Genomic DNA, 27,346 nt, shown 5'->3' with positions numbered 1-27,346 from the left:
ACTGTGATGATAAAAGTGAATAACCCCCTTCTTATTTACTCACCTTCAATTCTGCTTTGCAAAAGCACATCTATCTCAGCAGGAGGGCATCAGCAAGCAAAAACCCAGGGGAAGTCAGGGTAATGATTCATCCACCCCAGTATAGATTTCTTCATGTGCTTGCATTATCTCATGCTCTTCTCATGAATAGTTTTTATATAATTTTTATTTTCCTGTGTATAGGATCTTCTTTGTCCTATTTTTCTTAATAGGTCCTAAAAAGCCTATTTTGTATGTAGGAAAAATAATCTTGGATGTCTTACACAATTAACTATTACATCATCTGCCACCACTTTCCTAGAATAAGAAACAGGTGATGGTTTCTGAGAACAGAGCACTTCAGTGAAAGACAAGCAGATGAGGAGCAAGTAATAGCATGACAACATGGCCAAAGACCTACCCTCTTCCCCTGCATTATTATTACTATCAGATAAAAACATACGTGAAAATATTTTTTGAAAGTCAGTGCCCATCCTCAAATTCACTTTCCCATCTCTGTCATCATCCCTTGCCCACCTCACATTCCTGGGGAAGTAGTACAAGAAGGATGAACAAGGTAGATGTCCTTCATTTGCACTTCCCAAAGGGAGAAAGCATCTGAATGCTGTAAATGCAGAACTATGAAAAGGAAAAAAGCTCAAGATAAGCTATGTACATAGTGAGACAAGAATCACTGTCCTATTGGTTCTACAATTGTTATAAAATTTCATTTTGTATCGACTTAGCAATTACAGGCCAAAAAAAAAAATAATAACCTTCCAGTAACTTTGGCACTGAATCATCTGGTGGACAGTCTAGTTGTGTAGTCTAAGTTGTGGGGTAGAGTGTTCTATGAATGTGAATCAAGTCAATTTGGTTGATAAGGTTGTTCAGATCTCCTATATCGACACTGATTTTTCTATCTACTTGTCCCATCAATCACTAAGAGAGAAGTGTTGAAATCTGCAACTATAACTGTGGATTTGTTGAGTTGTATAACCTGTGCCACTGTCAAACACACTCCTCCCCAACATTTTTACAATTCTAAACTCTACTATTAGTACCACCATATTTTAATGAGGAAACTGAGGCACAGAGAGGTCAAGTGAATTGTGCAAGGCCACTCAACTAGTAAATGGTTAAAGCAGGATTCAAATTGAGGTAGTTTGAATCCTACTTTACCATTTACTAGTTGTGGAAGCCCAAGTCCGTGCTCTTCACTTCCACAATACCCTGTATCCTGCCTCATCTATGAATTTCAAGTGCAGCTAAGATGAAGCCATGACTTTATTTGCTCTTTACAAGGTGTTTGTGGCAAAAGCCAACTTTCAGGGGAGCTCAAACACCATCCCTCTCCCTACTCTCTCCCATCTCCACCCCCACTCAACACAATCTCATTCACCCCTCAAGGGGCACTGATAGAGAACACTCCAAGAGTGTGTTGTTGGGAGTTGCAGCTTTTGGTCAGAAGAGGGTAAAAGCCCTTGCTTCAGTAAGAAGGGCTCTTTGGGTTAATTTCTCTCTTTCCAGCTTTTCTTGGTTCTCATCTCCCTTAGCTTTGTTCTCTTCCAGGATGATGTTGAGGATAGGTCTGAGCTCTGACTTAGGAAGGGCTCCCCAACCCTAAAGAGGACTGGAAGGTGGAGAAAAGCCAAAACTCCTCCGGGGTTTAGCAACTCACCTGTCCTTGCTTTTTTTTGTCACCACTGTGGTAAGACCTCAGTGGTCAAGTATGGAGTGTGAGCAATAAGGGAGGGGCAATGAAAATCTGTTTTTGGATTTGGCCTTATGCTAGAAAGGCAAAAGGAGTCCTGGTTCTCACACAGTTCGGCTTAGTTCAGCAAGGCCAGGATGCCTCACAGGATTTGTGGTCAAATTTATTCAGCAATGAGCAATGCATACCCTCCTAGAATTTGGCTTCTATGTATGACTCTCTCAGGGTGCCTGTAATGGTGGGCTACTGGCCACCTCTGTTTTCATTAGAGATAAACTCAAACTATACTATTCTCCATAGGAATGGAAAAACCACTTTTAAACAAGAAACGTAAATCCTTGTTCCGAGTATGGTAGAAGAACTATTCTGCCGTAGGCCTCAGAGATTTTTTTTTTTTTCAGACCTAAGGGCCCTCCCTTCCTGTTTAGATTAGGGCAAAACTTGGATCCAATGCAGGGTAAGCTAAAAGTCTCAGTGAAGGCCACTGCACTGGATATCTTCAAAGCAAGAGATGACCCATCACTTTCTTTATTCTACTGACGATGAACTGGAAGGTCTAAACTCCAAGCAAAGCTGATATTCAAGCACTTCAGAAGACCAGCTCCCAAAGGCAACCAGACAAGCCCAGCAAAGTGGCATAATCTTACCACATTTACCAGGATTCAGGGTCTGACCTCAGCCTTGTGGGCTCAGAAGTCATTCTTGTAGGTCCCAGAGCTGCCTACTTCAGGGATGCAGCATATGTGGCGATAAAGAACAGAAACTCCTGGATTGCTGGCAACATGGCCGAATAGGAACAGCTCCGGTCTGCAAGTCTCAGTGAGATCGATGCAGAAGGCGGGTGATTTCTGCATTTCCAACTGAGGTACCCCACTCATCTCATTAGGACTGGTTGAACAGTGCGTTAGCTCACAGAGGGCGAGGTGAAGCAGGATGGGGTGTCACCTCACCCAGGAAGTGCAAGGGGTCGGGGAATTTTCTTCTCTACCCAAGGGAAGCTGTGAGGGTCTAAGCCTGAGGAACTCCAGCACAGACACTGCGCTTGTCCCACAGTCTTCGCAACCTGCAGACCAGGAGATTCCCTCTGGTGAATCTCCCCACCAAGACCCTGGGTTTCAAGCACAAAACTGGGTGGCCATTTGGGCAGACACCGAACTAGCTTCAAGAGTTCTTTTTTTCCATACCTCAGTGGCGCCTGGAATGCCAAGGAGACAGAGGCGTCCACTCCCCTAGGAAGGGGTGCTGAAGCCAGGGAGCCAAGTGGTCTGGCTCAGCGGGACCCACCCCCACAGAGCCCAGCAAACTAAGATCCACTGGCTTGAAATTCTCACTGCCAGCACAGCAGCAGTCTCAGATCGACCCAGGACATCCAAATTTGGTATGGGGAGGGGCGTCTACCATTGCTGAGGCTTGAGTAGGCGGTTTCACACTCACAGTGTAAACAAAGCCACCCGGAAGTTCGAACTGGGTGGAGCCCACTGCAGCTAAGCAAGGCCACTGCAACCAGACTGCCTCTCTAGATTCCTCCTCTCTGGGCAGGGCATCTCTGGGGGAAAAAAAAAAAAAAAAAAAAAAAGGGCAGCAGCCCCCATGAGGGACTTATAGATAAAACCTCCATCTCTCTGGGACAGAGCACTTGGGGAAAGGAGCGACTGTGGGCGAAGCTTCAGCAGACTTAAACGTTCCTGCCTGACAGCTCTGAAGAGAGCAGCGGACCTCCCAGCACAGTGTTCCAGCTCTGCTAAGGGTCAGACTGCCTCCTCAAGTGGGTCCCTGACCCCTGTGCCTCCTGACTGGGAGATACCTCCCAGTAGGGGCCGACACACACCTCACACAGGAGAGCTCTGGCAAGTGCCCCTCTGGGATGAAGCTTCTAGAGGAAAGATCAGGCAGCAATCTTTGCTGTTCTGCAGCCTCTGCTGGTGATACCCAGGCAAACAGGGTCAGGAGTGGACCTCCAGCAAATTCCAGCAGACCTGCAGCAGAGGGGCCTGACTGTCAGAAGGAAAACTAACAAACAGAAAGGTATAGCACGTCCACTCAAAGACTCCATCCGAAGGTCACCAACATCAAAGACCGAAGGTAGATAAATCCACAAAGATGAGGAGAAACCAGAAGGCTAAAAATTCCAAAAACCAGAACACCTCTTCTCCTCCAAAGGATCACAACTCGCCAGCAAGGGAACAAAACTGGGCAGAGAATAAGTTTGATGAATTGACAGAAGTAGGCTTCAGAAGTAATAACAAACTCTTCTGAGCTAAAGGAGCATGTTCTAACCCAAAGCAAGGAAGCTAAGAACCTTGAAAAAAGGTTAGACGAATTGCTAACTAGAATAACCAGTGTAGAGAAGAACATAAATGACCTGATGGAGCTGAAAAACACAGCACGAGAACTTCGTGAAGCATACACAAGTTTCAATAGCCAAATTGATCAAGAAGAAGAAAGGATATCAGTGATTGGAGATCAACTTAATGAAATAAAGAGAGAAGACGAGATTAAACAAAAAATAATGAAAAGGAACAAACAAAAGCCTCCAAGAAATATGGGACTATGTGAAAAGACCAAATCTACATCTGATTGGTGTACCTGAAAGTGACGGGGAGAATGGAACCAAGTTGGAAAACACTCTTCAGGAGATTATCCATGAGAAGTTCCCCAACCTAGCAAGATGGGCCAACCTTCAAATTCAGGAAATACAGAGAACACTACAAAGATACTTCTCGAGAAGAGCAACCCCAAGACACATAATTGTCAGATTCACCAAGGTTGAAATGAAGGAAAAAATGTTAAGGGCAGCCAGAGAGGAAGGTTCGGTTACCCACAAAGGGAGGCCCATCAGACTAACAGCAGATTTCTCCGCAGAAACCTTACAAGCCAGAAGAGAGTGGGGGCCAATATTCAACATTCTTAAAGAAAAGAATTTTCAACCCAGAATTTCATATCCAGCCAAACTAAGTTTAACAAGCGAAGGAGAAAAGCCTTTACGGACAAGCAAATTCTGAGAGATTTTGTCACCACCAGGCCTGCCTTACAAGAGCTCCTAAAGGAAGCACTAAACATGGAAAGAACAAACAGAACCAGCAAAAACATACCAAATTGTAAAGAACATCAACACTATGAAGAAACTGCATCAACTAATGGGCAAAACAACCACCTACCATCATAATGACAGGATCTAATTCACACATAACAATATTAACCTTAAATGTAAATGGGCTAAATGCCCCAATTAAAAGACATAGACTGGCAAATTGGATAAAGAGTCAAGACCCATCAGTGTGCTGTATTCAGGAGACCCATCTCATGTGCAAAGACACACATAGGCTCAAAATAAAAGGATGGAGGAATATTTACCAAGCAAATGGAAAGCAAATAAAAGCAGGAGTTGCAATCCTAATCTCTGATAAAACAGACTTTAAACCAACAAAGATCAAAAAAGACAAACAAGGGCATTACATAATGGTAAAGGGATCAATGCAGCAAGAACGGCTAACTATCCTAAACATATATGCACCCAATACAGGAGCACCCAGATTCATAAAGCAAGTTCTTAGAGACCTACAAACAGACTTAGACTCCCACACAATAATAGTGGGAGACTTTAACACCCCATTGTCAATATTAGAAAGATCAATGAGACAGAAAATTAACAAGGATACTCAGGACTTGAACTCAGCTCTGGACCAAGCAGACCTAACAGACATCTACAGAACTCTCCACCCCAAATCAACAGAATATATATTCTTCTCAGCATCTCATCACACGTATTCCAAAATTGACCACATAGTTGGAAATAAAGCACTCCTCAGCAAATGCAAAAGAATGGAAATCATAACAGTCTCTCAGACACAATACAATCAAATTAGAACTCAGGATTAAGAAACTCACTCAAAACCGCACAACTACTTGGAAACTGAACAACCTACTCCTGAATGACTACTGGGTAAATAACAAAATGAAGGCAGAAATAAAGATGTTCTTTAAAACCAATGAGAACAAAGATACAACATACCAGAATCTCTGGGACACATTTAAAGCAGTGTGTAGAGGGAAATTCATAGCACTAAGTGCCCACAAGAGAGAGCAGGAAAGATCTAAAATTGACACCCCAACATCAAAATTAAAAGAACTAGACAGCAAACAAATTCAAAAACTAGCAGAAGACAAGAAATAACTAAGATCAGAGCAGAACTGAAGGAGAGAGAGACACAAAAAACCCTTCAAAAAAATCAGTGAATCCAGGAGCTGGTTTTTTGAACAGATCAACAAAATAGATAGACTGCTAGCCAGACTAATAAAGAAGAAAAGAGAGAAGAATCAAACAGATGCAATAAAAAATGATAAAGTAGATATCACCACTGATCCCACAGAAATACAAACTACCATCAGAGAATACTATAAATATCTCTATACAAATAAACTAGAAAATCTAGAAGAAATGGATAAATTCCTGGACACATACAACCTCCCAAGTCTTAACCAGGAGGAAGTCGAATCCCTGAAAAAAACAGTAACAAATTCTGAAATTGAAGCAGTAATTAATAGTCTACCAACCAAAAAAAGTCCAGGGCCAGACGGATTCACAGCTGAATTCTACCAGAGGTACAAAGAGGAGCTGGTACCATTCCTTCTGAAACTATTCCAAACAACAGAAAAAGAGAGACTACTCCCTAACTCATTTTACTAGGCCAGCATCATCCATGTACCAAAGCCTGGTAGACACACAACAAAAAAAAGTAAATTTCAGGCCAATATCCCTGATGAACACTGATGCAAAAATCCTCAGTAAAATACTGGCAAACCAAATCCAGCAGCACATCAAAAAGCTTATCCACCACGATCAGGTCAGCTTCATCTCTGTGAGGCAAGGCTGGTTCAACATACACAAATCAATAAACGTAATCCATCACATAAACAGAACCAATGACAAAAACCACATCTATGATTATCTCAATAGATGCAGAAAAGGCCTTCGACAAAATTCAACACAGCTTCATGCTAAAACTCTCAATAAACTAGGTATCAATGGAACATATCTCAAAATAATAAGAGCTATTTATGATAAACCCACAGCCAATATCATACTGAATGGGCAAAAACTGGAAGCATTCCCTTTGAAAACCAGCACAAGACAAGGATGACCTCTTCCATCACTCCTATTCAACATAGTATTGGACGTTCTGGCCAGGGCAATCAGGCAAGAGAAAGAAACAAACGGTATTTAAATAGGAAGAGAGGAAGTCAAATTGTCTCTGTTTGCAGATGACATGACTGTATATTTAGAAAACCCCATTGTCTCAGCCCAAAATCTCCTTAAACTGATAAGCAACTTCAGCAAAGTCTCAGGATACAAAATCAATGTGCAAAAATCACAAGCATTCCTATACACCAATAACAAACAGAGAGCCAAATCATGAGTGAACTCCCATTCACAAATGCTACAAAGAGAATAAAATACCTAGGAATCCAACTTACAAGGGATGCAAAGGACCTCTTCAAGGAGACCTACAAACCACAGCTCAAGGAAATAAGAGAGGATACGAACAAATGGAAAAACTTTCCATGCTCATAAATAGGAAGAATCAATATCATGAAAATGGCCATACTGCCCAAAGTAATTTATAGATTCAATGCTATCCCCATCAAGCTACCACTGACTTTCTTCACAGAATTAGAAAAAACTACTTTAAACTTCATATGGAACCAAAAAAGAGCCCACATAGCCAAGACAATCCTGGGCAAGAAGAACAAAGCTGGAGGCATCATGCTACCTGACTTCAAACTACACTACATGGCTACAGTAACCAAAACAGCATGGTACTGGTACCAAAACAGAGATATAGACCAATGGAACAGAACAGAGACCTCAGAAATAATACCACACATCTACAACCATGTGATCTTTGACAAACCTGACACAAACAAGCAATGGGGAAAAGATTCACTATTTAATAAATGATGTTGGGAAAACCGGCTAGCCATATGCAGAAAACTGAAACTGGACCCCTTCCTTACGCCTTATACAAAAATCAACTCAAGATGAATCAAAGACTTAAACATAAGATCTAGGACCATAAAAATCCTAGAAGAAAACCTGGGCAATACCATTCAGGACATAGGTATGGGCAAAGACTTCATGTCTAAAACACCAAAAGCAATGGCAACAAAAGCCAAAATTGATAAATGGGATATAATTAAACTAAAGAGCTTCTGCACAGCAAAAGAAACTATCATCAGAGTGAACAGGCAACCTACAGAACGGGAGAAAATTTTTGCAATCTATCCATCTGACAAAGGGCTAATATCCAGAATCTACAAAGAACTTAAACACATTTACAACAAAAAAACAAGCAACCCCATCAAAAAGTGGGCAAAGGATAGGAACAGACACTTCTCAAAAGAAGACATTTATGCAGCCAACAGACACATGAAAAAATGCTCATCATCACTGGTCATCAGAGAAATGCAAATTAAAACCATAATGAGATACCATCTCACACCAGTTAGAATGGCGATCATTAAAAAGTCAGGAAACAACCGATGCAGGAGAGGATGTGGAGAAATAGGAATGCTTTTACACTGTTGATGGGACTGCAAATTAGTTCAACCATTGTGGAAGACAGTGTGGTGATTCCTCAAGGATCCAGAACTAGAAATACCATTTGACCCAGCAATCCCATTACTGGGTATATACCCAAAGGATTTTAAATCATTCTATTATAAAGACACGTGCACGTGTATGTTTACTGCGGCACTATTCACAATAGCAAAGACTTGGAACCAACCCAAATGTCCATCAATGATAGACTAGATAAAGAAAATCTGGCACATATACACCTTGGAATATCATGCAGCCATAAAAAAGGATGAGTTCGGCCAGGCGCGGTGGCTCACACCTGTAATGCCAGCACTTTGGGAGGCGGAGGTGGGCGGATCACGAGGTCAGGAGATCGAGACCATCCTGGCTTACATGGTGAAACCCTGTCTCTACTAAAAATACAAAAAATTAGCCAGGTGTGGTGGTGGGCGCCTGTAGTCCCAGCTACTCGGGAGGCTGGGGCAGGAGAATGGCGTGAACCTGGGAGGCGGAGCTTGCAGTGAGCCAAGATCGCACCACTGCACTCCAGCCTGGGTGACAGAGCGAAACTCCATCTCAAAAAAAAAAAAAAAGAAAAAAAAAAGGATGAGTTCAAGTCCTTTGCCGGGACATGGATGAAGCTGGAAACTATCATTCTCAGTAAACTATCACGAGAACAGAAAACCACCAACATTGCATGTTCTTACTCATAAGTGGGAGTTGAACAATGAGAACACATGGATATGGTGGAGGAACATCACACACCAGAGCCTGTCAGGGGGTCGGGGGCTAGGGAAGTGATAACATTAGGAGAAACACCTAATGTAGATGATGGGTTGATGGGTGCAGCAAACCCCCATGGCACATGTATACCTGTGTAACAAAACTGCACGTTCTGTACATGTACCCCAGAACTTAAATTAAAAAAAAAAAAAAAAGAACAGAAACTCTGGAGTCAAACTACCTCTGTTTGAACCTGGGCTCTACCCTTTACTAGCTGCAAGTTACTTCACCTCCCTGTGTCTCAGTTTCTGCATTTTAAAAATGGTGATGATAACAGCAGCAGCTACCTTCTATGATTGCTATGAGAATGAAATAAGTTAATATTTGAATAGCATTAAGATCAGTGGCACATAGTTCATGCTATATGAGTGTTATTAAAAGATTGATAAGAGACTGGTCTTAATATCGGAGTGGGAAATTATTTGACAATAAGGAAATAAAGTTGTGAAGCAAGTAGAGACTCATGTTGACCCGACCTGGTCCCAAGAGAAGACAAATCTACATGGTTCTTGGTAAACGTGGAATATCAGCAAGCAAGAGGAGTTGTTATAACTTAAGTATCTAGTAGCATTAGGTTCTAAGATAGTTTCAGATTGGACAGTCTTTCTACAAATATATTAGTCTATTTATGAGGCAAAAATTGTAGGCTCGAGGGGCCTATTTGGTTGCTATAAGGTTATTTTGCATATCTTTGCACTGATATATGTTAGCAGTATAATAATATAATAATAATTTGGTAAACATTTGCTCTGTCCTTTATAAACATAAATATTTTCTTACTTATTCCACACAACATTCCTATAAAGTAAATGCTGTTACAGAAGAGAAAACCACAATGTAGAGAGATATACATGGTCCCTCTGGGATTTTTCCCTTGCAGTTTCCTTGCCTGGAACACACATCTATCAGTCACTTGGATCACTCCTATTCATCCTTCAAGATTCAATTCTACCGTTTCCTCCTATAGAAAGCAGGCCCCAGCTCTCCCTCTCTGGAGCCTCCTCTGAGACAGGCATCCTTCCTCTCTTCCCTGTTTCTTCCTCTGCATTACCTCTACAAAGCACCCATGACATCATATTAAAACGTTCTCAGCTATCTCCTCCACTAGGCCAAGCTGTGCCTTTTTATGGCTAAATCTTTTTTCTTTCTAGAAGATGCTCAATATTTGGCAGAAATTATTATTTAGTAGAATGAGCAGAGTACCTGATATTGAGTAAGTGCTCAAATACTTAGGGAATCACAAACTATATGATGATAAAGGGTTCAAGCACCAAATGGGTGGCTCAACTAAGTATCCTTTAAGGTCCCTTCCAATTCTGAGAATGATGGCTCTGAGACTCAGGTTTGAGCCTGGCTGGCTTGAATAGATGGCACCGGCCTTCACCGGAAAAAGAGAAGTGACTTTAAGAGGAAGATAAGGAAGTCAGTTGTGAGTTTAAATAAGCCAAAGAAACTGCCCCTTCAAAACTGGCAAACCCACTGGACGTGGTGGCAGGTGCCTGTGGTCCCAGCTACTTGGGAGGCTGAGGCAAGAGGATTCCTTAAGCCTCGGAGGTTAAGGCTGCAGTGAGTCATGATCATGCCACTGCACTCCAGCCTGGGTGACAGAGTGAGACCTTGCCCCTCCACCAAAACAAAGGTAAAGTTATGTAAAAGTGAAGAGCTGAAACATTTTCTTAAAGAAACAAAAACTCCTCAGCATATTATAATGACAGCCTATACAATGCCACTTCCAATTTTCCTCTGCAAATTTCTACATAGTTCCTAGGTATTATAGTAGTCTGACCTTAGAAATAATCCAACTTGAATAATAACCTCTAAGAATAAACTGTTCAGTTAGATAAAACAGATAATATCTCAAAGGATATGAAAATACCATGTATGAAGAGTCAGTCACTCCCTGTGACCAAATGCGCACTGCAACAGTGGCAGTAGGCCCCTGCCAGGCTCCATTCCCAGCCTCAATGTACTGTTGACCTCTACTGATTATCCCTGTGACCTTCACCAAGCTGTCTCATTCGGCTGTCATTCTTTTCTGCTATCCAAGAGATTCATGAATTGTAAATCAATTTAAAACTGATCAGCGCATATCAACTCCTACTTAAAGTCTGTTCCAAAGCATAGTTGTTTTTCATTAGTCCAAAATATGTCAAAAACATTTTACACTAGGAAAGCCCTGGTGAAAAATCTCACTCAATAACAAGCATATTTATTCCACTTACACCTTGGAAGCAAGCTTAACAAAAATGTAGCATGGTTCCTTTTGTCTTCTTTTCAATGTCTCTTCATTGCAGGAAGAATATTTTGAGGGGTCTCTGGTAGAAGGCTGGTTTTGATTGCAGTGTCAGAATCTAAATTTTATCATAAATATTGATAGATTCAAGAGTAGCAAAGGAGAGGGGTCCCCAATTATCTATTATACAGCCAAATTTAATCTGAGGGTGTGGGAATATTAATTCCTTTGTGGAATTCAATGCAAGATAATATGCTCATGTTCTGATGCAAATCTGTAATTTGAAGTTGGGTTTGTCAATAACAGTGCCTCTGTAGCACAAAATCAAAGTTTAATGTGCCTTTGTTCATGTGCTTTCCTAATGCATTTCAGAGTCCACTTGTGGCACAGATAAGCTCCGAAATTTGCAGTTGTGGATTTTATCCAGGGGACTCTCTGCCAAGTGTGGTTATTTTAACTTATGAAAATCACTCCACCTCATAGAGAATTTTTAGGGCAGTAAAACTAGTCTACATGATACTATACGAGTGAATACCTGTCATTATACATTTGTCCAAATCTATAGAATATACAATATCAAAAGCAAGCCTTAATGTAAGCTATGGACTTTGGATAACAATAATGTGTCAATGTAGGCTCACGGATTGTAGCAAATCCACCATTCTGGTGGGAAATGCTGATAATGGGGGAAGCTGTGCATGTGTGAGGGGGAGGTAAATGAGAACGCTCTGTACCTTTCTCTCAGTTTTGGTGCGAACCTAAAACTGCCCTAAAAATAGTCTGTTAAAAACAATTGCCCCTCCTGAGGCAGTTTGTTTCTCTTAAGTAGCTCTAAATGTTGGAAACTACTTCATTAAATCAACCCAAAATCTGCCTCACTGAAAATTTCTTCCATTTTTCAGGTGGGAACACCTTCCAGGTAAAAGCTAGAGGAGCCCAATTTCAGCTTAGCATAACGAATTTCTAACAATCCAAATGTTTCAATGGACAATAAGTTCCCTGTCAACATGAGCACTGCATGAATTAAGCATATACTATGTGCCAGGCACTCTTTTAAATGTTTTACCTGTAATGAATTTTCTATCACAATAGCACCTTTATGTGGGTACTATTATTATCCCTTTATTGGACAGGTATAGTGCAAGCATTCCTGACATTTCTGTCAGGATGATTTTCCCTTTTCTCAGTCTTCCAAATGTTTATTCAATCTCCTGAGAAGGCTAGTAGCTATAGAGAACACAGTTCTGGAGCCAGAGAGACCAGGGTTTCAATCTTGCCCTCACCACACTGACCAGCTTTGGAAACTTGTGTGTGTTCTCCATGATTTTTTTTCCTCATCTGTAAATCATACACTAAAATGTAAAGCACATGACACATTGACATTTTAATAAATATTCACTCATCTCTAGTTTCCCTCCCTAAGAAAGATGGAGTCCTTTGAGTAATGAACACAAATTATTCTGGTCACTGATGAGCACTCTTCTACTTTGAAAAATGCTGTAGCATTAATGTGTGTAGCTGCCCTAAGAGCTAATTATCCACTGGAGAGACTGGAGAGATTCCACCTCTGAGCTGTACAAAGTTGACGGCAGATACCACTGTGGTAAAGGCAGCCCATGAGACCCTAAGAGAGCAATCAACCTGCCTCCCTTCCACTATCTTCTCTCTCCACAGGCAACAGCTGATGGACAGGCTTTCTTGGGTGTCTGACGCTTCTTTCAATCTGATCTTACAATGTGCTTCCTCCATACTGCTTCCCTTACCCTTGTCCAGTTAGTTCCCCAGAGCCTATAGGCCTGCCATCTTGGGGCCGGGGCAAAGTAACCTGCATCCTCCACACATGCCCACCACTTAGCTCACCTGGGAGCCTTTTAACAAAGCTTACAGGCCATTTGAATTTGTATATTCAATGGTGACATTCAGGGGATAAATTCTAGCCTTGTCATTTACACTAAGGAGAGAGTAAGTGGCAGTTCCTGCTTGTGTGGTTGACTGTCTGCTGTGTGCAAAATATCTATAGCTCCTACTGCCCAAATTACTGATTACTGCTTACCGCAGACAGCAGTGGCATGGCTTGGACAGCGCCAGGCCACTGAGGGTTGCTGCATACCAAGTGGCCTCTCTACCACTCTCATTTCCTAATTGTCAATGCCAACTACAGCCAAAGTACCACTTAGCTGAAGGCACCAGCATCTTTTATTTTGGCGTAGCTGCTTCAGCTAGTGCTTGGCCTAGTGCTTCAGCACTAATCTGTCATTCATTTAAGATAGTGGTTCACAACCCTGTCTGTATATTAAAATCACCTGTGAAGTTAAAAAAAAAAAATTACCCGGGCCTGCTGCATCCCCCAGGTATTCTGGTTTATTTGTTCTGGGATGAGACTAGTCATAGTCTTATTTTCAAAGCTCTTCAGGTGAACCTAATGTACAGGCTGGATCCAGAACCCCCAATTTAAGAACTCTGAAAGGGTATACACCAAAATATTCATACTGGGTCTATCTGGGTGATAGAATTACATATAAATTCTACTTTTTTGTTATTCTTGTTTTATCTTTAAAAGCATGCAAGTGTTTAAGTTGCATATGAAAAAGGCTTTTTTCAGAAAAGTAACCCTCAAATTAACATAAAATTAAATTTCTATTTTAATTAAATATTCCCAATTTGAAATAAAGTTGGGGTGAACCGTGTAAGTAATAATAAATATTTCTCTTAAAAAATAAATGGGATTAATGCAAACAACATGTACTCCAAATGCGGGAGACTTTAACATTCTATCATGATTTCAAGAGTTAGAGTCCTCCCTATCCACAAACAGCTCTATCAGGGTCAGAAACACTTTTCCCTACCCTTTTCACTTATCCATATCAGAGACAATGACTCATCCTCTTATACACATCTGGGCCCCCTTGGGATCCATCTCAGCATAGACAGGAAAGATATAAAAGACCCCATTCTGAAAAAGATTGAGCTTAAAATCTATCACATAAGATGCATATGCTAGTGGATTGATTTGACTTATATAGATCTGGGACATATATGCCTGCCAATTATAGGTACTGGAGTTCTCTAAAGGCCCCTACCAGGGGAAAACACTCCTTGGTGAGCTGTGTATACTGAGTATTTAGGGAGATTTTATGTAAATTGGTAAAATTTTAGTTTCTTTAACAACAAAATGTCTCTCACCTGCTTTCCTTCTCGCTGGGCAACTTCCTCTTCATTAAAATTGACATCATCACTTATTATCCCATACAAATGTGCTTGTTCAGCTCCCACAATAAAATGTCTGGCCCAAAATGCCAATAGAGCTAAAGCTGAGAAACCCTAGCTTATGTATATATGACCTCATTCATATTTTCTGAGGGCTACTTTACTCACTTGTAACATGGGAATAAAAATACCTTCAAGGTATTTTCTGACCCTTGAAAACATAAATGATTTACTCAAGATTACCTATCTAATAAACAATAATACTAAATATTGGACCCAGATTTCTAAATGCAGTTACCTTTCTATTTCATTACAATCTTGGTATCTACTAGATTCTTATGGCTCTCCTACTTGTATTCCTGCCTCCCTCCTTTCCTGAGCATGGTAACCCCACTCTTCAACCCTCATTTTTTTCTACCTGGCTTTCTTACCTTTTCTGACCTCCAATACTGTCTTCTCTTGGGTTATCATTTGGCCTTCTTATCCTCTGGTTCTATGTTAGGCCCAAGTAACGATGTTAGAGCCTGAAATTCCTTCCTTCATTAATGAATGTACACAATGGAATAACATTAGGAAAATAATTTCTCTCCTAAATATTTTTATTGTTTGCTTAATATAGGTGCTCAGAGTTAAAACTTAGGGGGAAAAAAGATAGCAAGAGAGAACATTTAAATCAGTCAATCTCCAAATCCAGAAATATATCTATGCCATCAATTTTAGTATTTTCTCTATGCAAATCTTTTCTTCTATTAAAAAGCATTATGTCAACAACATGGTGTATTTTTTTCCTGTAATAACATTGGGGGCCTCTTTCTATGCCACTAAATATTGTTTTCAAGCACCATTTTTAATAGCTCCACAGTAATTCATTGTATGGATATATTAGAATGTCTTTAACCAACTTTGTATTGTTGGTTAGGCTGCTTCTAATTTTTAGCTTTTATAAACATATTTTGTAACGTATGCGAAATATTCTTAAAGCAAATCTTTGATCATTCTTTTCATGTTTTTACCTAGAAGAATATATAGATCGAATGACATGCAAGAATTTAAGGGTTTTGACAGAGTCAAATTGAAAGCAAATTTTACTTCAAATTGATGATTTTTTTTTTTTGGTAGGTGGGGCCGCTAAGCCATGAACATCCTTTATCCAGGTTCGTTTCTCACTATGGTGGTCTCTCATTGCTTATCTGTGAAATGAACAGCCAGAGTAAGGCTGGCAATTGGTGGTAATTAGTCAGCACTTTTACCACTACCATAAACTACTTTTGAATAACTTTGAAATTCAATTCCACTGACCTTTAGTAAATGCCGCATCGTATTAAACACAATCCAAAGACTATAAACATAAACTGCCTACCTTGGAAGTGTTTATAATTTAGTGTACACACGTTATTATGTAATACAAAATGTTATCAGTTTGGTAAGAAAATTTAAAAGTGCTGTAGAAAGAGGAATATTTCTGGGTAAGGTGTTTGGGGAAATTGTCATGAGGGAAATGATGTTTAATTCAAGCTTCGATGATGGGCAGTGTCAGATTTTGAACTGGCAATACGCAGAAGGGCATTGGGAGTATGGAGACACACAAAGCAGAATAGTCAGTGGCAAGAAAGTGTATGACATTTATTTGAAAAAAAAAAAAAAAAAGGACAGCAGTCAATGTTTCTCCTGAGTAGGGTTAATGCAAGGCAATAATAATAGATACACTGGGAAAAGAAGATTGGTATCAAACTGTAAATTCTTTGCTGAGGAGTGGAAACTATTTGGAGGGGAATAGGGAGCTGATGAAGGGGAGAGAAATGCTGCATGAAGGTTACTCTGTGAGCAATGAGGATCACAGTGGCATCTGGTGTTGGGAATTATCACAGTAGCTCTTTTGTGAGAAGAAAATAAGGGCCTGGAAATGAGAAAGGTTGAAGACAAGGAAACTGACAGAAAACGTATAGCTGAACCTCTTCAAATTGTGTAAAATATAATAATGCAAGCAAGAGTAAAATTGGCAAATTTAAAAAGCTTGATTGATAGTCTATGTTCCTCCCACCCAAATTTTTCCTAAAATAATATGCAACTGTCAGCAGATTGTTTGCTGTTAACTACATTTGAAAAGCTTTAGCACCACCTGGTGATGAAAACTCAGATTGACTCCAACAACCCTAAATTCCATCTTTTTTTCTGCCAAGTTTTTATTTTGAAAAAATTTCAAACATACATAAAATTTGAAAGAATACTGTAACAACACCCTTACACCTTCACCATATTTACCAGTTGTTATGTTTTGCCACATTTGCTTTAGTTCTTCCTCTATGTGTTAAACCATCTGAAAGTGAACTACAGACACTAAAACAATTCAAAAACTGTCAGCATAAACTTCCTAAAAGGATAACCTCTGCATAACGACAACACCATCTCCTTACCTGAAAAATTAATAATTTTACACCATCATCTAATATGCAATCTATATTCAAATCTTCCAAGTTTTCATCAAAAAAATGTTTTTAAGTTTGCATGTTTAAGGCTAGAATGTAATCAAGACTTATGCTTTGCATTTGGTTGACATGTTTCAGGGGTCTCTTTTAATCTAGAGCAATTCTCACTTTTTATTTTGGCCTTCCATGGAGGCCTTTGCTGACTGTCTTATCCAAGATCCACCCTACCCCCAATGCTTTTCTATCTTTGCTTTTCTGCCCCCATTTTACTTAACATTTATTGACACTTAGCATTTAACGGCTTTCCCTCTTCCTTTTTTTTTCTTGCCTGTCTCTTCCCACTGAAGTATCAGCTCCATGAGAAGAAGGATTTTGTTTGTTTTGTTCACTGCCCACTGCTCCATCCTCAGTACCCAGAACAGTGCCTGGCATACAGAAAGTGCTCAATAAATACTATCTGTTGAAGGAAAGCATTGACCTTTGGGAGTTCGATTATCAAATGTCTTGAGGTAATATTATTTGGGTTAAATCTGCTTGTTATTCCATAACCTTCTTGTACTTGAATATTGATATCTTTCTCTAGGTTTGGAAAGTTCTGTTATTATCTCTTCAAATAAACTTTGTATCCTGGACTCTCACTCTAATTCCTTTTTAAGGCCAATTACTCTTAGATTTGCCCTTTAGAGGCTATTTTCTAGATCTTGTGGGCATTTTTTCTATTTTTTTTTTTTTTTTTTGAGATGGAGTCTCACTCTGTCGCCTAGGCTGGAGTGCAATGCGGCGATTTCGGCCCACTACAACCTCCGGCCCCCCGGTTTCAAGCAATTCTCCTGCCTCAGCCTCCCAAGTAGCTGGGATTATAGGCGCCTGCCACTGCACTTGGCTAATTTTTGTATTTTTAGTAGAGATGTGGTTTCACCATCTTGGCCAGGCTGGTCTTGAACTCCTGACCTCGTGATCCACCCACCTCAGCCTCCCAAAGTCCTGGGATTACAGGAATGAGCCACCGCGCCCGGCCAAGTAGACATGTTTCATTCCATTTTATTCCTTTTTGTCTCCTCTGCCTGCATATTTTTAAGCAGACTCTCTTCATGGTCACTAATGATTTCTTCCACTTAATCCACTTTGCTGTTGAGAGAATCTGAAGCTTTCTTCCATTTATCAATTGTGTTTTTTAGCTTTGGGATTTTTACTTGATTTTTAACTATTATTTCAATCTTTTTGTTACATTTATCTGATGGGATTCTAAATTTCTTCTCTGTGTTATCTTGAATTTCATTGTCTTTTAAAACACCTATTTTTAAATCTCTGTCTGAGAGGTTACATATCTCTGTCTCTCTGGGATTTGCCCTTAGTCCCTTATTTAGTCCATTTGGTGTGGTCATGCTTCCTGGATGTTTCTGATGCTTGTGAATGTTTGCTGGTGTCTGGGTATTGAAGAGTTAGGTATTTATTCCAATCTTTGCATTCTGGGCTTGTTTACACCTGTCCTTGAGAAAGCTTTCCAAGTATCCAAAGGGAATTGAGGGTGTACAGCAAATCACCATGGCCACATGTCTACCTATGTAACATACCCGCATATTCTGCATCTGTATCCCAGAACTTAAAGTAAAAAAATTTTTTTAATTATGTAAATGTGTTTAAGAAAACTACCTAAAGCCAGGGAAAGAACCATCTGAAAGGATAAAGGACATAATGTGTAGAACTCACACAGGCCTGGGAACAGTGACTGTTCCCACCAGCCAGCTGTAAGAATCTCATAAATCAGGGGCATTGAGTAGAGTATTCAGGAAGGCATTATCTCAGCACTGGGAAATATTTAGCTCTAGACTGAGTGCTGCTCTGGACCCACCTGAAAAACCATAAGAGCAAGACCTAAAAAAATCAAAATGTTTCCAAGTAACTTGATTGCATCTGAGAACAACGCTCAAGAAAATTTATAGGAATACAAAAATATCCAGCACTCAACAAGTTAAAGTTAATAATGTCTGACATCTCACCAAAGATCACCAGTCATGGAAAGGAAAAGGAAAACACAACACATAAAGAGAAGACTAATCAACAAATAGAAATCAACTCAGAACTGACAAAGATGTTATAATTAGCAGAGAAAGACATTAAAACAGTTTTTACATATGTTCACAAGGTTGAGACCTAGAAATATAAAAGAGATTCAAATGAAACACAATAACTAAGATAAAATATACAGTGGATGGGATTAATGACAGATTGGACATTGAAGAACTTTAGTGAATTTGAAGGAATAGCAATAGAAACTATCCAAAATAAAATACATGGAGAAAAAAGAACATATTTTAAAAAGAAAAAAAATTAGTGAGTAGTACAACTTCAAGCAGCCTCATGTACGGGCAATTGGAGTTCACAAATCAGGGAGGCTATAGAAAAAAATGACTGAGGAAATAAAGGCAAAAAACTTTTCAAACGTAATAAAACCATAAAGCCACAAATTCAGAAAATTCAATGAATCCTAGACATAAGGAACATGAAGAAAACTATACCAAGGGTATATTATAATCAAATTGCACAATTGTGGTAATAAAGAGAAAATCCTAAAAGCAGCAAATGGAAAAAACATGATTCACACAGAGAAACAAAGATAAGAATAACATCAGATTTTTAGTTAGAAACAAGGTGAGTCGGTAAAGCAACACCATAAAGGATTGAAATATAAAAACTCTCAACCAGAATTCTATACCTGGTGTATCAGTTTCCTAGGGCTGCCATAGCAGAGTAACACAAACTGGGTGGTTTAAAACAACAGAAATGTATTTTCTCACAGTTCTGCAGGCCAGATTCCAAAATCAAGTCTGAAATAGAGGTGATGACGGAGTCATGCTCCTTCTGAAGCTCTAAGGAAGAATCTTTTATCTTCCCAGATTTGTAGTGGATGCAGACAGATTACACATAACTCTAATCTCTGCTATTATCTTCACAAAGCCATCTTCTGTCTCCCTACTTTGTGTGTGTGTGTGAGTGTGTGAGAGAAAGAGAGTGAGTGTTTGTGTCTCCGAATCTCTCTCTCCTTATAAGGCCACCAGTTATTGGATTTAAAGCACGTCTAATCAATATGACTTCATCTTAATTTGATTAAATCTGTAAAGACCCTATTTCCAAATAAGGCTACAGTCACAGGTGCTAGGGCTTAGGACATTCACACATCTTTTGTAGGGACACAACTCAATACACACCACCTGACAAAAATATCTTTTGAAAATGAAGATAAAGATTTTTTTTAAAGGTACAAAACTAAAAGAATCTGTCACAGCAGACCTGCACTATAAGAAATGTTCTGTATTAAATAATGTCCTTTAGTCGGAGAGACCATCACACCAGATAGAAATCTGGATGTATATAAGGAAAGGAAGAACACAGAAATAGTAACTACATGGATAAATAAGGCCAATTCTTTTTTTAACTATTATTTAAATCTCTTTAAAGGTATGAAAATCATAACAATTATTGTATTGTTTATAATATATATTCAAGTAGAATCTTTGAAAAAATAGCAGGTCAGGAAGGGAAGTATCCCAGTATAAGATTCACGTATTTATATATTATATATACATATAACATATTTTTACCTTGAAAAGTAAAAGATGTGTAGTATAAATCCTTAAACAATCCCTAAATTAATAAACAAGGGTTATGGCTAATAAGCAAACAAAGGAGATTAATGGGATAATTTTTTAAATACTTGATTAATCCAAAAAAGTCCACAACAAAAGATAACTATCTCATTTACATGATAATGGCATTAATCCATTCATAAGAGCAGAACCATCATGATCTCATCACCTCTTAAAGGCTCCACCTCTTTATACTGTTACAGTGGCAATTAGGTTTGCAACACATAAATTTTAGGGAACACATTCAAACCATCACTTTAGGGAAATGGTAATCAAAACTACAATGATACATCACTTCACACCCATTAGGATGGCTATTATTTAAAAAAGAAAAAAACAGAAAAATAACAAATATTGGCAAAGACGTGGAGAAATTGGAACTCTTCTGCACTGCTGGTAGAAATGTAAAATGGTGCAGTGACTGTGGAAAACGCTATGTCAATTCCTCAAAAAATTAAATATAGAATTATTATATGATCCAGCAATTTCACTTGTGTGCATATACCCAAAAGAAGTGAAAGCAGGGCCTTGAACAGATATTTGTATATCCATGTTCATACCAGCATTATTAACAACAGCCAAAAGGTGGAAGCAATTAGAGTGTCCATTAATGTGTGGACAGATAAACAGAATGTGGTACATACAAAGAAATATTGTTCAGCCTTAAAAAGAAAGGAAATTAGGCCAGGCGCGGTGGCTCACGCCTGTAATCCCAGCACTTTGGGAGGCCGAGGCAGGCGGATCACGAGGTCAGGAGATCGAGACCATCCTGGCTAACATGGTGAAACCCTGTCTCTACTAAAAAAATACAAAAAAATAGCCGGGTGTGGTGGCGGGCACCTGTAGTCCCAGCTACTCAGGAGGCTGAGGCAGGAGAATGGCGTGAACCCAGGAGGCGGAGCTTGCAGTGAGCCGAGATCGCACCACTGCACTCCAGCCTGGGTGACAGAGCGAGACTTTGTCTCCAAAAAAAAAAAGGAAGGAAATTTTGACACATGCTACAATATGAATGAACCTTGAGGGTACTATGCTAAGCAAAATAAGCCAGATGCAAAAGTAAAAATATATGATTCCATTTACATGAGGTTCTAGAATAACTTACATTTTGTTAAATTCATAGAGACAGAAAAGCAGAATAGAATGATAGTTACCAGGAGCTTTAGGGAGTGGAGAATGGGAAGTTAATGTTTACGCAGTACAGAATTTCTATTGGGAAAGAAAAAAAGTTCTAGAGATGGATGGTGATGATGATTGCACAACAATGTGAATGTACTTAGTGAACAGAACTGTATACTTTAAAATGGTACATTTTTATGTTATGTATATTTTACCATAATAAAAAAGCAAGGTTCACCTATATGCTGCCTACAAGAAATACACTTTAAACAACAAGACACAAGAAGGTAAAAAGTAAAAGAATGTAAATACCTATACACACTATATTAGTCTATTCTCACACTGCTCTAAAGAAATACCTGAGTCAAAAGCAATTCAACAAAAGCAAAAATTGACAAATGGTACAGCAAAAGAAACTATATGAGTGAACAGACAATCTACAGAATGGGAGAAAACTTTTGCAATCTATTCATCTGGCAAAGGTCTAATATCCAGAATTAAGGAACTTAAATTTACAAAAAAAAAAAAAAGGATTAAAAAGTGGGCAAAGGACATGAACAGACACCTCTCAAAGGAAGTCATACATGCCACCAACAAACAGGAAAAAAAGCTCAACATCACTGATAATGAGAAAAATGCAAATCAATACCACAATGAGATACCATCTCACACCAGTCAGAGTGGCTATTAAAAAGACATAAAACAACAGATGCTGGCGAGGTTGCCAAGAACAAGAAATGCTTTTACACTGTTGGTAGAAATGTAAATTAGTTTAACCATTGTGAAGACAGTGTGGCCATTCCTCAAAGACCTACAGGCAGAAATACCATTTGACCCAGCAATCCCATTACTGGGCATATACCCAAAGAAACATAAATATTTCTATTATAGGGACACATGCTCAAATATGTTCATTGCAGCATGATTCACAATAGCAAAGACATGGAATCAATGTAAATATCCATCAACAATAGACTGGATAAAGAAAATGTGGTATATATACACCATGTAATACCATGAAGTCATAAAAAGGAATGACATCATGTCCTTTGCAGGGACATGGATGGAGTTGGAAGCCATTATCTTCAGCAAACTAATGCAGGAACAGAAAACCAAACACCACATGTTCTCACTTATAAGTAGGAGCTGAATGATGAGAACACATGGACACATGGAGGGGGACAACACACACTGGGGCCTGTTGGAGGAGGGTGGTGGGGTGAGGGAGAGCATCAGGAAGCATAGCTAATGGATGATGGGCTTAATACCTAGGTGATGGGATGATTTGTGCAGCAAACCATCATGGCACATGTTTACCTATGTAACAAATCTGCACATCCTGCACATGTACCCCTGAACTTAAAATAAAAGTTGAAGAAAACAAAAAAGAAATACCTGAGACTGGGTAACTTATAAGAAGAGAGGTTTCACTGGTTCATTGTTCTGCAGGCTGTACAGGAAGCATGGTGGCATCTGCTTCTGGGGAAGCCTCAGGGAGCTTTTATGCATGGCAGAAGGCAAAGTAGGAACAGGCACTTCAGGAACAAGAGAGAGGATGGGGAGGTGCCACACATTTTTAAATGATCAGATCTTGGGAGAACTCAGCACCAACAGATGATACTAAACCACTCATGAGAAATCCACCTCCATGATCCAATCACCTCCCACCAGGCTCACCTCCGACATTCAGGATTACATTTCAACATAAGATTTGGGCAGGGACACACATCCGAACTCTCTCTCTCTCACACACACACACACACACACACACACACACACACACACCGTGCTACCACCAGTAAGAAGAAAGTGGCAGTGGCTATATTAATGTCAGAAAAAAATATAGTTTAGAGCAAAAAAGATTAAAAAGGATGTTTCATAATGACAAGAAGGTAAATTAATGAGAAATATGTAACAATCATAAATATTTAAGCACCTAATAACAAGTGACTTTCAAAATACATGAAGCCAAAACTGATAGTAATGTGAAGAGAAATAGATAAATCCATAATTATGGTTGGAGATTTCAATATCTTCTCAAAAACTAATAGAACAAGTATAAAACTCAATAACGATAGAGTAGACTAGGAAAATACTATCAATCAACTCAAGTTGATTGATATTTATAGAACACCATGCCCAATAATGTCAGAATATATATTTTTCTCAAAATCCTATGAAACATTTGCCAAGATAGACCATATTCTAAGCCATGAGATAGATTTTAATAAATCAAAAAGGATTCAAGTTATACAAAATATGTTATCTGACCACAATGGAATTTTTAAAAATCAGTAACGGAAATACCCTTAGAAAATTCCCAAATCATTGAAAGCTACTTAAAACACTAAATAACTCATGAATCAAAAAAGTAAATAAAAATGGAAATTTGAAAGTATTTTGAACTAAAGATGAAAACACAACATATCAGATGTCATTAAACCAATACTTAACAGGAAATTTGTAGCACTCAATCCAGATATGAAAAAATAAAGGAAGGTTTCAAATAAATGAATTTCAGCTTCTACCTTAAGAAACTAGCAGCAAAAGAGCAAATAAAACCAAAGTATGCAGGAAAAATGATATAATAAAAGTCAAAGTGGAAATTAAAGAAATAAAAAACAGAAAAGCAGAGAAAACTGACGAAACCAAAAAAAAACAGTTCTTTGAAATCAATAAAGCCTGTAGGCAGACAGATCAGAAAAAAAGACACAAATTACCAACATCAGAAATGAAAGAGGTGACATCACTACAGATTCTACAAATATTAAAAGAATAATATGGGAGAAAAGGAAGGGTGAGACTACAAACTAGCAAGGATGGGGTGAGGGTGGGGAGGGGAGGGTAGGGAAGTGGGGAAGAGAAGCGATCACAAGAGAAAAAAATGCAACCTCTCAAAATAAAAGGCAAAGATTGCATTAGGAGTGAATAGCGCTGCAGAAATAGATGGCAGCTTCGTTTGACTGAAACAAAACAAAAGGGCCACTGGATGTCTGCCTTCTTGGGGGGTGAGCCAGACACTGACAAACAGTCCCAACTGTGTTTGGGGGAGGGTTTCGCCTCCAGTTTTGCCCGGCAGCAGCAGCATGGATGTGCTGGCTAGTTATAGTATATTCCAGGAGCTACAACTTGTCCACGACACCGGCTACTTCTCAGCTTTGCTATCCCTGGAGACCTGGCAGCAGGAATAAGTAAATGGAAAAAAGGAAGTCCAGAAGACTTATTTCCAGGATATCCTGGAAGATATTTACTTGTGGGAGTGGAGACCCCTGAGGGAAACACAGGATAAAAGAAAGCGTCCCCTAATGAGAATAGAGACTGAGAAAAGAGGGAATATTCCAGAGGAGACATGCCTTGAATTGGAATGCTACCTACAGACGGAGCCCAGGAGGATCTCGGAGACCTTTGTTGAGGACTTGGCCTGTTTGCTCCACGCTTCTCCTCCCCGGTGCATTGAGGAAAGCTTCCGTCGCTTAGACCTCCTGCTGCTCCCCGTGGAAGTGGCCATCTGTGAGAAGAGCTCAGCAGTAGACATCTTGCTCTCTTGGGGCAAGTTGCTATCTGAGACCTGCCTCAGCCTCCAGCCGCCAACTCTTCTCTAGACAGCTACACAGCTGTCAACCAGGTCCAGCTCAACACAATGACCTCATTAATGCCCCCATTGTCCCCTGAGCTCAGCCGCCATCTGGTCAAAACCTCACAAACTCTCTCTGCCGTGGATGGCACAGTGACGTCGAAACTAGTGGCCAAGAAGGCTGCTCTCATCTCCATAAAGGGGAAGGGGTCACAACAGCTTCAGCAGCCGTGATGGTGCCAGGGCCGTTAAGAGTGGACAGAGCGACAGTGACCAAGGAGGGCTAGGGGCTGAAGCATGTCCTGAAAACAAGAAGAGGGTTCACTGCTGTCAGTTTAACGGGTGCCAGGAAGTTTATACAAAAAGCTCCCACGTAAAGGCCCATCAGAGGACTCACACAGGTGAGAAGCCTTACAGGTACTCATGGGAGGGATGCTAGTGGCGTTTTGCATGAAGCGATGAGATCACGAGGCACTACGGGAAACACACAGGTGCAAACCTCTTCAAATGCAACCACTGCGACAGGTGTTTTTCCAGGTCTGACCATCTTGCCCTCCCTATGAAGAGACATATCTAAAAAACAGGCCAGAGTTGCGGTGGCATCAGCCAGTGTCTTAAGGAAATACCATGAGGCAGGGGGCTGGACTTCAGGTGGAGAACCACTGCCTCTCAGAAGAAAGTTCTCACTTATAAACCTCTATACACACATACACACACTCACATACAGACCCACACACATACATACTGTCATGCACTCAACTGTATTTAAAATATATATGTCTATTCTTTATGCCTTGCCCTAGCCAGATGGAAGATGAAGAAGGAAACCAGGTGAACTCAGCAAGGCAGACTGGCTGCTTACTTCAGCACTATTCGAATTATTTCCTGCTGTTGCCAATGGAAATCAAAGTAAATGAATGTGACGTCTCTGCAGGTGGACGGCAGTCCGAGGGGCTTATTTCACTTGCTTCTTAGTGCAACTTGATAGGAGAATTCAGCATCTTAAAGTTGTATATGTGTAGCACTAAAGTTTGTTTTTAAATAGTTGGGGGAAAATGACCTAGAAAACCAAATTGCAATTTGGTAGCCAAAATTAACTCTTGATTTATTTGTCCTTTGTGTGTGAAAAGTCCTACTATTCCATGGGTCAGACTTCCTCACAGAACTGTTGAGTGGTTTTGGTTCTTCTTAGTACTATTGAGATTTTTCGCGTCAATCCCAAAGGCTTTAGCGGCGGCAGACTCTGGAATAACATCTTACACCTTTCTGGACTGCATTTCTGTAGACTTCACTCTCAAGGGAGGAGTTTTCTTCTCTTACTTTTTGACTCTTACACACCATATGCACTAGGGATTCTGGAAACTTCTAGCATGACTGCAAAGTGGCCAAGAGAATAAAGTCCTTGATGATAAATCACAGTATATCCCTTGAGCCTCACCTTATTGCCAGTGCTAGATTTTCTATTTTTAATCTCTCCGTTTTTGCTAATGAAAACTTGAAAAGCTTATTTTGAAGCTTAAGTGTTTTACCTTTTCTCCATGGACTAACCCTCTCCAGGACTCTCTCGGTACCTGGATGTTCAGCTCTCAAAATAGCCAATCACAGTTCTCTCATCCTCCTCGAGGCATAATGACCTCAGCTCATAGTGATCAAACGTTGTGCTGGGTGTCATTGCTACCCCATCACCAGTTAAAGCATAGATGTCGCTAGTCTCAGAGGGCAGCTGTGTATTTAACTCTGGTTTATGATGTGACAAAAAGCCAAAAATATCACTCTTTCCAGGAGTGGGGAAAACTGAGGATGCCTCCCAAGTCTAGTGGCTTCACAAAACATCATCGTATCTTCTCTCTCATGCCCACTGAGCTCCTATTCCTCCACTTGTTACAACACACAATTTAAAATGCCATTGTGAGAGTGAAGGGTTGACATTCAAGAAAAAGGTTGAGGTGTTTATCTCATGGGCTTTCTAAAAGGAGAGACACGTTTCTTTCTTTCTTTTTTTTTTTAATTTATTTATTTTTTTGGCTAGGCCCACCATGATTTGTGACCTA

General features: G+C 39.7%; 1 pseudogene; it reads left to right on the top strand.

The window, feature by feature from the left end:
- The first annotated feature begins 24,750 nt into the window (after nucleotides 1-24,750).
- Nucleotides 24,751-26,092, top strand: LOC100436983 (Krueppel-like factor 7; annotated as a pseudogene).
- The last annotated feature ends 1,254 nt before the right edge of the window (nucleotides 26,093-27,346 follow it).

The sequence above is a fragment of the Pongo abelii genome, chromosome 2 (genome assembly GCF_028885655.2).
Source record: "Pongo abelii isolate AG06213 chromosome 2, NHGRI_mPonAbe1-v2.0_pri, whole genome shotgun sequence".
Taxonomy (NCBI): domain Eukaryota; kingdom Metazoa; phylum Chordata; class Mammalia; order Primates; family Hominidae; genus Pongo; species Pongo abelii.
The sequence above is the reverse complement of the archived record's forward strand: the minus strand, read 5'-3'. Positions and strand labels throughout refer to the sequence as shown.